The sequence below is a fragment of the Mauremys mutica genome, chromosome 23, assembly GCF_020497125.1.
Source record: "Mauremys mutica isolate MM-2020 ecotype Southern chromosome 23, ASM2049712v1, whole genome shotgun sequence".
Taxonomy (NCBI): domain Eukaryota; kingdom Metazoa; phylum Chordata; order Testudines; family Geoemydidae; genus Mauremys; species Mauremys mutica.
Genome location: NC_059094.1, coordinates 3,382,659 through 3,396,238, shown reverse-complemented (window position 1 = coordinate 3,396,238; position 13,580 = coordinate 3,382,659). Strand labels below are relative to the sequence as shown.

Here is a 13,580-nt window from a genome sequence, read left to right as displayed (position 1 = left end):
CTGTGGCTTTATCCTCACACACAACTATTTCAAATTTGCTGACAATATATATCTCCAGATCAGTGGCACCGCTATGGGCACCCGTATGGCCCCACAATATGCCAATATTTTTATGGCCGACCTGGAACAACGCTTCCTCAGCTCCCGTCCACTCACGCCCCTTCTCTACCTACGCTACATCGATGACATCTTCATCATCTGGACCCATGGGAAGGAGACTCTGGAAAAATTCCACCACGATTTCAACAGCTTCCACCCCTCCATCAACCTCAGCCTGGACCAATCTACACGGGAGGTCCACTTCCTAGACACCACGGTGCAAATAAGTGATGGTCACATCAACACCACCCTATACCGAAAATCTACCGACCGCTATGCCTACCTTCATGCCTCCAGCTTCCATCCCAGACACACCACAAGATCCATTGTCTACAGCCAAGCACTGAGGTACAACCGTATCTGCTCTAACCCCACAGACAGAGACCAACACCTAGAAAATCTCCACCAAGCATTCTCAAGACTACAGTACCCACACGAGGAAATAAGGAAACAGATCAACAGAGCCAGACGTGTACCCAGAAGCCTCCTACTGCAAGACAAACCCAAGAAAGAAACCAACAGGACTCCACTGGCCATCACATACAGTCCCCAGCTAAAACCCCTACAACGCATCATCAGGGATCTACAACCCATCCTGGACAATGATCCCACACTTTCACAGGCCTTGGGTGGCAGACCAGTTCTCGCCCACAGACAACCTGCCAACCTGAAGCATATTCTCACCAGCAACTGCACACCACACCATAGTAACTCTAGCTCAGGAACCAATCCATGCAACAAACCTCGATGCCAACTCTGCCCACATATCTACACCAGCAACACCATCACAGGACCAAACCAGATCAGCCACAACATCACCGGTTCATTCACCTGCACTTCCACCAATGTAACATATGCCATCATATGCCAGCAATGCCCCTCTGCTATGTACATCGGCCAAACTGGACAGTCTCTAAGGAAAAGGATAAATGGACACAAATCAGACATTAGGAATGGCAATATACAAAAATCTGTAGGAGAACACTTCAACCTCCCTGGCCACACAATAGCAGATCTTAAGGTGGCCATCCTACAGCAAAAAAACTTTAGGACCAGACTTCAAAGAGAAACTGCTGAGCTCCAGTTCATCTGCAAATTTGACACCATCAGCTCAGGACTAAACAAAGACTGTGAATGGTTTGCCAATTACAGAACCAGTTTCTCCTCCCTTGGTTTTCACACCTCAACTGCTAGAACAGGGCCTCATCCACCCTGATTGATCTAACCTCGTTATCTCTAGCTTGCTTCTTGCTTGCTTATATATACCTGCCCCAGGAAATTTCCACCGCTTGCATCCGAAGAAGTGGGTATTCACCCACGAAAGCTCATGCTGCAAAACGTCTGTTAGTCTATAAGGTGCCACAGGATTCTTTGCTGCTTTTATTGAATTAAGTTAAACCTTACTGAATTTGTTTTAAATATCTTTGAAGTTCACTGTATTAAAATACAGTTGTATATGCATTATTGTATGTACTTCCATGTGACAAGTAAATAGGAGAACAACAGGGGCATTTCATTTCAGAAAGGGGAACTACACAAAAATGAGGAAGCTAGTTAAACAGAAATTAAAAGGTACAGTCCCAAAAGTGAAATGTATGCAAGCTGCATGGAAACTTTTTAAAAGCACCATAATAGAGGCTCAAATTAAATGTATACCCCTTAAAAAACACAATAGGACCAAAAAAAGTGCCACCATGGATAAACCACAAAGTAAAGGAAGCAGTTAGAGGCAAAAAGGCTTCTTTCCTACTGAGAAAAATAGAAAGGAGTATAAACTCTGGCAAGCCAAGTGTAAAATAATAATTAGGTAGGCCACATACAGCAACTAGCCAAAGACTCAAAAAATAACAGCAATTTTTTTTTTAAGTGCATCAGAAGCAGGAAGCTTGCTAAACAATCTGTGGAGCCAGTGGATGATTGAGGTGCTAAAGGAGCACTCAAGGAAGATAAGGCCACTATGGAGAAACTAAATGAATTATTTGCATCAATATTCACTGCAGAAGATGTGAGGGAGATTCCCATACCAGAGCCATTCTTTTTAGGTGACAAATCTGAGGAACTGTCCCAGATTGAGTTGTCATTAAGAGGCAGCTTTGGAACAAATTGATAAATTAAACAGTAATAAGTCACTAGGACCAGAAGGTATTCATCCAAGAGTTATGAAGGAACTCAAATTGCAGAACTACTAACTGTGGTATGTAACCTATCATTTAAATCAGCTTCTGTACCAGATGACTGGAGGATAGCTAATGTGACACCAATTTTTTAAATAATTCTGGAGGCAATCCTGGGAATTACAGGTTGGTAAACCTAATTTCAGTATCAGGCAAATCGATTGAAATGATAGTAAAGAACAGAATTATCAGAGACACAGATGAACATGATTTGTTGGGGAAGAATCAACATAGCTATTGTAAAGGGAAATCATGCCTGAGGGTGTCAACAAACATGTGGACAACGGTGCTCCAATGGATATAGTGTACTTGGACTTTCAGAAAGCCTTTGACAAGGTCCCTTACCAAAGGCTCTTAAGCAAAGTAAGCAGTCATGGGATAAGAGGAAAGGTTCTCTCATGGATCAGTAACTGTTTAAAAGATAGAAAAGAAAGGGTAGGAATAAAGGGCCAGTTTTCGGAATGGAGAGAGATAAATAGTGGTGTCCCCCAGGTGTCTGTACTGGGACCAGTGCTGTTCAACATATTCATAAACAATCTGGAAAAGGGATAAAAAGAACTAGATAAATGCATGGAGGATAGGTCCATCAATGGCTATTAGCCAGGATGGGCAGGGACGCAACACCATGCTCTGTATGTCCCTAAGCCTCTGACTGCCAGATGCTGGGAGTGAACACCAGGGGATGGATCACTCAATGATTGCCTGTTCTGTTCTTTACCTCTGAAGCACCTGGCATTGGCAACTGTCGGAAGACAGGATACTACACTAGATGGACTATTGGTCTGACCCAGTATGGCCGCTCTTACGTTCCTAAGGTGGTCACATCTCCAGAGAAGCCTCCTCCTGGAAAAGTACATATACTTCCTCAGACTGGATTCTCCAAGGACCAACAGACAAAGGAAAGGCTTCTGGATAAATAGCCTTGTTTAAAACTGGCTCTTGGCCTTGTTTCTGATCCAGCAAACAGAGAATTTCCCTGGTCCACAGAGGGCCCCAACCTTAAGGTAGGACTGGGTGCTTGTTCTGAGCTGAAGCTGTGATGAACCAGTAACCATAAGGAATCCTCTTGGGTGGTGTACTGAAGGACTGCTCCTGCCAGAATCCATGTTAGGGGTTGAGGTAATTCTGGTAAGCTTAGTAGCATGTGTGTAGGTTCTTCTGTTGTTTTAATACATTTTCTCTCTAATGCTTTTCACTTCAAGAATAAGCAAGCTTGCACAGAAAGAACTGTGTAGCAACCTGTAACTGCAGAAATGACACCTGCCTGTCTCTGAAGAGAAAGCAAGCAGGTGTCCTTGGGCAACCTATCTGTGCTGGGAAATCCACAATGAAGGCAGGGAACTGTGCAGCCTGGAAATTCTCTGTTCAGAAGGGAGAGGAGCCTAAGAGTGGGTGTTGCTGGGCTACTGCCAAAACACAGAGGCCAAAAGAAAATCTGGGACTGGCCTCCATACTTGCCACTTCTCTGAGGCACTGGATGCCATACTTTGCGGGGACCCCATCACCACTCCACAAGTGACAGTGGACACCTCACGAGACCCAGAAGAAGGAAGCTGTGACACAGAGACCTCTTGGCAAAGGGTCCTCTGTTCTTTAAAACAACTCTCATCTCAGACCTGACAAACTCACTTCACCAAACATATCCTGCAGAATATTTATCCATAAAGAGTTACATGTTAGGAATCTAAAGAAACTTCATGACTTCTCAAGATTCATATTTTTTGTGAGATGTGCATACAGGAAATATATAAGAAATAATATATTTATTCTGAAAGTATACTTTATGGACTCGGAGTAAAAGTTAGTCACCAGTGGATACAATGTTTTGGTGATGGCTCACTGCAGCAGGACAGAGTTGTCACGCTGCCCTGGTTAGGCGGTGATGTAACGCAAGGCTCAACTGTCTAGCCTTGCTCCATTGCAAAGCTATCAATGGAAAACCCTCAGAGACAATTGCAAACAATTGAAACTGCTTGTAGGTAAAAAAGGAACATTACAAAGAAGAGCTGCTTTTATTATATATACACTGACCTGGGATTCGTTCAGGAGTAATCAGCACCTTACATTTAGCTTTTAAGTTATTTAAAATGTTTTTAAGAAGTTCTTTCATTATTTATTACTGCTCAATAAAATTGTTTTTAGTAAAAATCATGATTTATTTACTGTATTACAAATCAGGCACGTGACATCATCCGCACCCCTCCCACCAGAGTTACAACAAGCATTTACACTTATTAAAATTCATATACAAGCAAAGTACAATTTACTTACAAAGTGTCACAACAGCAAAGCAGCATGCTGCAATACTACGGCACAATGTTAGAGTTCTTTTAAGGGCTCCCATGCAGCACCTGTGAACAGCCTGACAGCATGGATGCACTCTGATAGTTGCCCTTGTGGCTGGCTGTTAAAGATCAGCAGACACTCCTTTCCACCTCACTGGTAACATTTCTCCCTTTGCTTCACAAGTATTATGTAAAATACAACATACAACAATAGGAAAATTTGGCTCACAGAGATCCAGCCTAATCATGAGGCACCTCCAACGTCCTTTCAATCTACTAAATGCACATTCAACAGTCATCATCCTGCACCTGCTCACGTGGTAGTTAGATCTTTCCTTGCTGCCATCCGGGTTCCCGCTGCACGGTTTCTGACTCAGGGAAGCAAACAGTAAGCTGGGTCACTGAGAATCACGGTTGGCACTGCAACCCCACCAATGTTAATATATCAGTCAGGGGAAAATGTCCTTGCTTGCAGCTTTTCAAGAAGTCCTATACTTCTAAAGATGTAAGCACAATGCACCTTCCATGACCACCCAATGTTCACGTCACTGAAACATCCCTGGTGATCCACCAACGCTTGCATAACCATGGAGAAGTACCCCTTCTATTTATAGTCTCAAAAACAAGGTGTGGCGGGGTGTCAGAATGGGGATATGTGTCCTATCATCTCACCACAGTTTGGGAAACCCACTGCATAGAATTATTTCCTAAACATTGCCCAGATTGAGTCACAGTCCTTGGCAGCAGGATGTGCTAAATGGCTTTGCACATTTAGATGATGACAGCCCTACTGTAGATTTTTCAACATCAAACTGATTTCCACAGATCAACAGCGGTCTGGGATGGCAAGATTCTAGGGTGCGATCGTCACCCACTTTTCCACTGTCAAAAGCTGCTCTCATTTTGGTATCTCTGCACTGGAGGACTGGAGAAAGGTCATTGCACAACTTTAGGAATGTGGCCTTCCACATGTGAAAAATTTGCATCCATGGCTGATCATCCCAGATTTGCATCACGATCTGATTCCACCACTTGGTGCTCATCTCACAGACCCAGAAATACCACTCCACTGCATGTACCAGGTCGGAGAATGCCTGCAGCAGCCGGCAGTTGTCAGTCACTATCTGCATCATCCACGCCTTCCTTGGTATTCTCATTTTCGTTGCTGCATGGCTGGCACTGTGGTAGCTGTTCAAGTGCCACAAACACAGAAGAATTTGGTGCCCAGTCTCTAAAACAGACATGAGAACTCCACTGATCTGTTCAGCAGCCATGCTTCTGCCAGCAAGATGGCAAAAAGACTGAAAAGTAGCATGAGGAAGAACAGATTTTGGGATGTAAGAGAGGAACTTTGGGAATTTTATAAATGGCACAAAAAGAGAAGATTACTATATCAAAGGGAATTGTGGGTGTTTCACCCCAAGCTACCACAATTCCCTGAGAGGAGTACTGGTATCCCCCAATGCACTCCAAAAACCTCCCACAAGAAAACACACTGGACAGTGGCACAGGAACACTGGGTTGCCTACCCACAGTGCCCCATACTATCTTCTGATGATACAACCACTCTCAGTGAGGACATGTGGCACTAGCAAAGGCAGTCAAGCGCGCATGTGCTCTAGCAGTACTGCAATGCAGAGAGCTGTATGTAGACAAAAATGCTACTGATAAAGCTTTCAAGCGTAAACATGGACTCAGATTATAGCTGGAGAAGATATTTGTGATGGGGTGTAATCCCCACACTGGCCCTGCAAAAGCTGAATTAGACCCAGTGGGCCAAATCAGCCAATTAAGCTGCAAACTGGGGAGCTTTAGGCTGTGTGGAGGGAGCTAATTAGAAGGAAGCTCACCTGTGAGGGGACAGGAATGGATTCTATAAAGCCAGGAGGCCCGCAACAGTGTAAGGAGCCTGCAGTCCCTCTGCCTGAAGTAGGGGAGAAGCAGCATGGTATGAAGGAGTCCAGGGGTAAGAACAGTAAGGTTGGGGTAGATGCAGACCTTAACTGTTTACTACAGGGCCCCGGGCTGGCCCCCAGAGTAAAGAGTGGGCCTGGGTTTCCCTGCCAACAGGTATTACTAAGGGTAGTGGATACGAGGCCTGTCGGCGTCACTGCGGGAACGACACAGTCAGGGCAGCAGGTGTGAGGGCTGCCTGATGCTGCTTCTGGAGAGAACCATAAACGACCAACCTGGAAGGGGAAATTGCTGAGTAACCAGACAGTGAAATCCCGAAGAGGAAGCTGCAGCTCCCGCAGTGAAAAAGAGGGCACAGAGTGAGAAAGAGACAATGACAAAGTGCAACCGCAGGAAGGGGCGTCAGCTTCACAGAGCTAATACCCAGAATCACCAGGAGGCGGCACCATCTGGCAGTGTAGACGACCCCATCACAATTGGTGGTGAATGTGGGCATGATAGTCATCCCTGACAAAAGGGATCAGTGACAGACTGTGCATGATGAGCACCCCAAGGTTAGGGCTTAGAGACTGAAAGGAAGTCGAAACTTGACAAAGGGGCCATAACAAAGAAAGAACCCCTAAGGGAAAGAGAGATGGCAATTCCTACAGTACAGACTTCTTTTGCTGAAGGAAGTTATCCCCTTCAGAGTTGATGCCGGAGGTGCTACTCTCACAGACAGGAGATCATAAGAAACAGGGACAGGTCCATGCTATATGGGGACAGATACTGGAAAATCAGCAGAGACTGTGGGAGACCCAAGTATACTTACAGGACTATTTGGTGAGAGCAGCTGATCAACACCAGCTGCTGTATAAAATCCTACAAGAGGGAAGTTGGAGAGGTTGTAAGGGCCAGGTGCTCCAGGACTAGGAGACCAGAGGCCAGTGCAGAAGGCATTATAGCTGTGAGTGCAGGAAACACCTGAAGAGAGGGTGCCCCTATTTATATAGAGAAAAAAACTCTGACAATCCTATACACCAAGTTTTTGCCTAATGCAGGTTAAATCAGCCACGTTACAAATTTCACAATACCCAGCTTAATACTGTAAAGGATATGGTGCAGCTAGCCCTGAACTGTGCCAAATACATCCAGATATCATAAACAATAATTCTGAACACACTGATTAAGCCCTTTCCCACAGTACATACTGCATTCCAAGTTCTCAATATGCTGTAAGTTTCTGTATTAAAAATGGATAGCTGCATTGTAGGTGGTGTCAGAGTGTGGATGGAAAACGGAAGTTTACATCAGGATAGTGCAGTAGTCAAACTGGCCATCACCTCCCTGCCTTTATACCAATGGTTCCCAAACTTTAACAACCTGTGAACTCCTTTCATTAAAATGTCAAGTCTCGTAATCCCCCTCCTAAAAATGAATATTTCCAGGGATTTTCTCCTTTATCTGAGTATAAATTATAAAAGCAATGATCTTGGGAATATAAAATTTGTTTTTATAACATGCTTATTACACACTATTATTAATTATTTATCATTACAGTATTTTTATTATATTATGAAAATGGCAACACTCTTCCAAGATCTCACTTTCGTAGCTTATATCACTTTGAATAAGCCTTTTATAAGACAAGGCTCCCGTGTTTCATCAAGGAGTATCAGATGTGAAACAGCATGAAGGTATCTAAGAAGCCAACTCAAAGAGTTCCTCCTACACAAGCATTCAGGTCTTGAGCAGTCCAGGCAAACAACACATGTTACGACAAAGCTTAAACTTGTTCTTCATCATAATTTTAAAAACAATACTAGCTGCCTATTTAATTTTAAAAACAGCAAAAAAAAATCCAACTCCCTTTCCATTTTTTATAAGGAGCCTTGAAGTTTAAATCTCCTCAGTGTGACAGACATGCTTGCTTTGATCTGCTTAGATCTTGGAAGTCCAGGGGCTCCAGTCTGCTGGTCCTGTCCCTAGGGACCGCTCTGTCCGCCATTAGGGAATTTCCACACACACCCCCAGATCCCCCTATAACATTTCACAAACCCCAGTTTGAGAACCACTGCTCTAGACTCTCCAAACCCACAAAATGCTACTGTTAAAAAAGAGAGAGGAAAAAAAAGGTACCTTGCCTGATGCTCTGACCACATCTAGCATATCTAGCTTTGGCTTCCCCACACCTTTATATCTTTTAAATTTGAACTCCTGACCTGACCTTTACCTTCAAAGCCCTTCACAATTCAGCACTTCCCACTGAAAAGATTTTACCCCTCAAAGCACACAATGAGCCACCTCCCTAGTTGCATTTCCCAGTGTCACCTCGTGGCCTTTTTCCTTGCTGCTGTTCACACCCAGCTCACCATGCCTCATCTTCTTTCTCAAGACTCTCCTTAAAACAAACCCCTTCTGTGAGATCTATAAAACCTTACTCTTGATCTTATAATGGAAGTATCCAATTTACAAACCCATGAGGTACATGAATGTATTACTAGACAAAGTAGATACTGCTGTAATCTTTGTCCTCTTTTTCCCCCACCTCCTTATTGATCACTATAATGCATCATCACATTATGTAGTAACCTGGGTCGTGATACTGCAAGCTGATCTCTAGTGATAGATCTTTATGCTCATTTAGAGCCCCACTGACCTCATCCACATGGACACACGAGTCTGTACGGATTAGCTAGTGGGATCAGGGCTTCAGACTGTTAGTCCTTGGGCAGGAACATCGTCATTTATCTCAGACGTGCACTGCCCACAGTGGTACTAAATAAAAATTAGCAGTCTCTGCTGCTAACTCTAGAGTTTATGGGCTTAGGAAAAGAGCGTTCCCTTAAGTAGTCTCTCCCCACAATAAAGATCTGTTATAGCAAAGCTTGACACTATTTCAAACCACCTCATGGTTTGAATAATACTTACACCCTCATTTGGCATATTAAAGAGGCAGTCATCTTAAGTATCATTTTTACAAATTTACAAAGATTAAAACTGAAAATGTTAAAAATCTAATTAGTGTTACACCTTTAATGTCATTTACTTTTTCCATTTCTCTCAGGTGGAACAATTAAAGTAGTTTTTAGACAATTTCACATTCAAATTCTCCTACACTAGCCTAGCACTGCAAAGCATGAAAAAAAAATCTATTGGTATCAGGTTGAATTTTTCCAAATATTAATTCAGGGGCAATTTTGACTTGCCAATATCCCTTTGACATCAATGTACTGTATACATTTCTAGCACACCTCAATACCCAAGAAGAACAACATTTTGGGACCACTTTATCTTAATGATTAGATCTGACCATCAAACAAAAACATTCCAATCTGCCTTAACCAGCCTTCCTCTGTGTCTCTGGGTCCTGACCCAGATAAGCTCACCATAAATCCAGGACGGTCATCAGCTGTTTGGGGGGCCCACTATTTACACCAATAAGCTCAGCATGTGGCACATGAAAGCTAAGAAACACTATGTCAGCTTATCATGGAGATTCTTCCACAAATCCTATTACCACACACTCTGCAAAATACAGATACTTTTTTATATACAGCCCAATCCAAAAGTTATCCTACAACTAGACATTTAAAGGTTAAAAATGTTTACAGATGGTAAATGAATCAAGACTGAGAATTATGGTCAGCCAATATCTAGGACTTGCTACACTCCGTACCACAAAATGCAAAACACACAATTCTAGGCTGATGGGCCAGTGACCATTTCAAAGTCCAATTTCACATTAAGTTTAAACCATCTAAGCCATAAATGAGTGCTCACTCCTAAAATCTTAAGTGACAAGAAGCATTAAGGTCTATTTAAAAATTTGTGAAAATATACTGTAAGCAATCAAAATCTCATCACAAAAGAGCACAATGGTATTCACAATTATATGATTTTAAGGAAAGGAAAGGCCACAGCTACATAATGTCAGCAGAACAGCAAACTTTTCCCCGATAGTGAAAATTAGGATTCCTGTGCAGCTACAGAAAGAAGTCACCATAAAAGAAGAGTGAATTAAAATCCCTTTAATTCTACAACATTCTTTCTGAGATGGCATGACCAATACAGCACATAGTGTCCAGCTGAGGGTGTAAAACTGATTTATATAATGGCATTACATATTGTCTTTAATTCTCCATCCCCTTCTTATGCACCCTAACATCTTATTTCTTTTACTGTAGCTGCATACAGAGAAGAGGTTTTCATTTAACTGTCCATAAGGACACGCTTTCTTAACAATCTGGAACCCGTATTTAGACTTCAGACAATACATCACAATATGGTTAATGCTCTATAGGCTTTCATGCTGCAGAAACAGTGCTAGCCACAGGCACAGAAAATAAGTCCATGTTTAGAGGCTATTGGAGTTGGATGGAAGGACTCGGCAGGGAAATTGGCACATTTATAGGCAGTGACCGTTTCACTGAGGCTGTACACGAATGAACCCTTCACATTAATTTGTACGGCTCGCTCAGGGGTCTCCCCCCTCCCCCAGCCAGCCCTTAGTCAGGCACTACAGTGACCACAAGCCCACCGTCTCCTAAGCTCAGCTACCACACTCCCACCCCAGCCGCGGCCCCACGGGAGAGCCGGCTCCGGGCCCCAGACCCAGCGCGGCGGCCTGGCGGGGTGAAGTGGCAGCAGCGCAGTGGGCGGCACGGTGACAGGGGCCGCTCCGTTCCCGCCGTGCCGGTCCCGGGAAGGGGCCGGGCATATCCACGCGTGAGGCGCTCTCGTCCGGGGGGGCTGCTATGGCGGGGGTCCCTGGCTCTCGCGAGAAGGCGCCTGCAGAGGCCAGCGGAGCAGCCTCTTACCGTGAGGCGGCAGCTCCGGAGCCGGCCCCGGCAATGCGTCCCGTGGGGGACATGGCAGCGGCGGGTCGGTGCAAGGAACACTTCAGCTCGGAGCCCAGCCAGGGCAGCGTAACCCGGAAGCAGAACCCCGCTCAGCCGGAAGTGACGCTGGGGTGGAGTTGGGAGCGGCCCGGCTCGGCCGGTTCTTTCTTCATCCTCAGCGCGGATGCGGGCGGGGGGGGGCTGGGCCGGTCAGGCCGGGTCAGCCTGTGGAGCCGGGGCGAGTTCCGGGGAGCGCGGGGCAGCTGGGTTAGTGCCATGAAAGCGGCGCCTCGCCCTGAGCCCGCTGTAGGTGCCCTGCAGGGACCAGTCCGGCCCACGAGGTGTCACCCAGGCGCTGCTCAGTGCCGGCTCGTCAGCCTGCCGAGGCGCGGGGCCGGGCGGGCCGGGAATGCTCGCAGCAGCGGGGCGGCGAGGGCGCGGTTTGGCGCGCAGGCTCCGGGGGGGGGCTCGGGGTGGGGTGCTGGGGGGCAGGGCGAGGGCTCTGTCCGGGGGGGGGGGGGGGGGTAGGTCAGTGCTCTGGGCTGGGACAGATGCGTCTGATGGGCGGGAGGTGGATCAGGACTGGGGCAGTGTTCTGGGGTTACCTCAAGTGGCTCCCGGAAGTAGCAGCATGTCCCTTCTCCGACTTCGACCCGGAGGTGTGGCCAGTCGGCTCTGCACGCTGCCCCATCTGCAGGCACCGTCCCTGCAGCTCCCTTTGGCCATGGCTCCTGGCCGATGGGAGCTTCAGGGCAGCACTTGGGGTGGGGGCAGTGTGCAGAATGGAGTCGCCTGGCTGTCCCTATGCATAAGAGCCGGGGGGGGGCATGTTACTGCTTCCGGCTCCCGACCCTGCTCCCCAGCTGGAATGCCAGAGTGGGGCAAACCCCAGACCCCGCTCCCCAGCAGGAGATCAAGGGCAGGAGTAAAATGGCTGGCGGGCCAAATCCAGCCCACGGACTTTAGTTTGCCCACCCCTGCTCTGGCAGGTCATGATGTGCAGTGAAACAGCCGGGACGTGTGGAGGAGGCATGCTCTCTATTGCCGAGGTGGCGAGTGCCACTCCTGCCTGATGCTAAGGTTCGCTTACAGTTCTGGTAGCTGAACACCCAGGCTAGGCATGACAAGTGAAGGTGTGAGCCATGCCCATGGGAGCTTACAGGGTGAGACCCTGATCATGCAGTGTGGTCGCCAGGGCTGGTGTTAGACTTTCTGGGTTAAGCAGCCCAAGACCAAGCCTCACCGTCTGGAGCCGAAGACTGTGCCCCATTGCACCGGGCCAAAGCTGAAGCCTGAGTCTCACTGTCCGGGTCCAAAACCCGAGGACTTCATCCCTTAGTGGCGGGGCTCAAGTCACAGGCCCCCTGCCTGAGGCTGAAAGCCCTTTGGCTTTGGTTCCCCCACCCAGAGCAGTGAAGCTCAGGCTTTGCTGCCCCCTCTCCCCCAGCTGGGCTCGGACGGGCTCAGGCTTCAGTACCCCCTCCTGGGTTCATGTAGTAATTTTTGTTGTCAGAAAGGGGTCAGGTGAAGGGGTGAAATTTGAGAACCCCTGAGCTAGAGTAATAAAAAGGAGTTTGCAGTGTTGTTGTTGCTATGTTGGTCCCAGGGTAAGAGAAACAAGGTGAGTGAGGAAATATCTTTTATTGGACCAGCTTCTGTTAGTGGAAGGGACAAGCCTTCAAACTACACAGAGCTACACTGACCTGAGGAAGAGCTCAGTGTAGCTTGAAAGCTTTGCCCACCAACAGAAGTTGGTCCAATACAAGATATTACCTCACCCACTGTCTCTCTAATAAAAAAAAAGGGAGAAGGCAAAATAGGTAGGACAATGGTTGCAGTAATAAGATCATACAGGGACTCTGATATTTTACTTTAAAAAAAAAAAACTTGTACTCTCAAGCCATAATGTTAGGAGGGATGTGAAGGAAGGGGGGAGAGGTTGGCGTGGCAGTTAGGTTTGAAAGCTAATTACAGATGTAATGAGCAGAATATAAGAAAGTCTAGAGGAGGGGAAGGAGGAAATTAAATGAAGATGATAAATTTTCCATTTATTTTTCGTATTGCTCCTCAATGCATTGGTATATTTTCAGCTTTTGATTATCATCCAAAAAAGTTCTGCGTATGATCTAAATAATTTTCTCTGCTCAGTAAGAAAAACATATCTCAGAAGTGTTGTGACGCCTGTTTATAAAACACTTTGAGAACCATAGATGGAAGGCACCATAGAAGTGTAGCGTATTTATTTAATTTTCATGATGTGTGGCATTCAGGAGGACTTTGTTAGAAAT

The 13,580-nt window shown here is 46.1% G+C and overlaps 1 protein-coding gene across 1 annotated transcript in view; it reads right to left on the bottom strand.

Annotated features, from left to right (window-relative positions):
• EYA3 (EYA transcriptional coactivator and phosphatase 3) overlaps positions 1-11,471 on the bottom strand; it is a 139,925-nt gene extending 128,454 nt beyond the window's left edge. Inside the window, exon 1 of the mRNA XM_044997652.1 lies at positions 11,272-11,471. The gene's annotated coding sequence lies outside the window, so the exon portion shown is untranslated. The remainder of the gene's footprint in view (positions 1-11,271) is intronic.
• Positions 11,472-13,580: the final 2,109 nt, after the last annotated feature.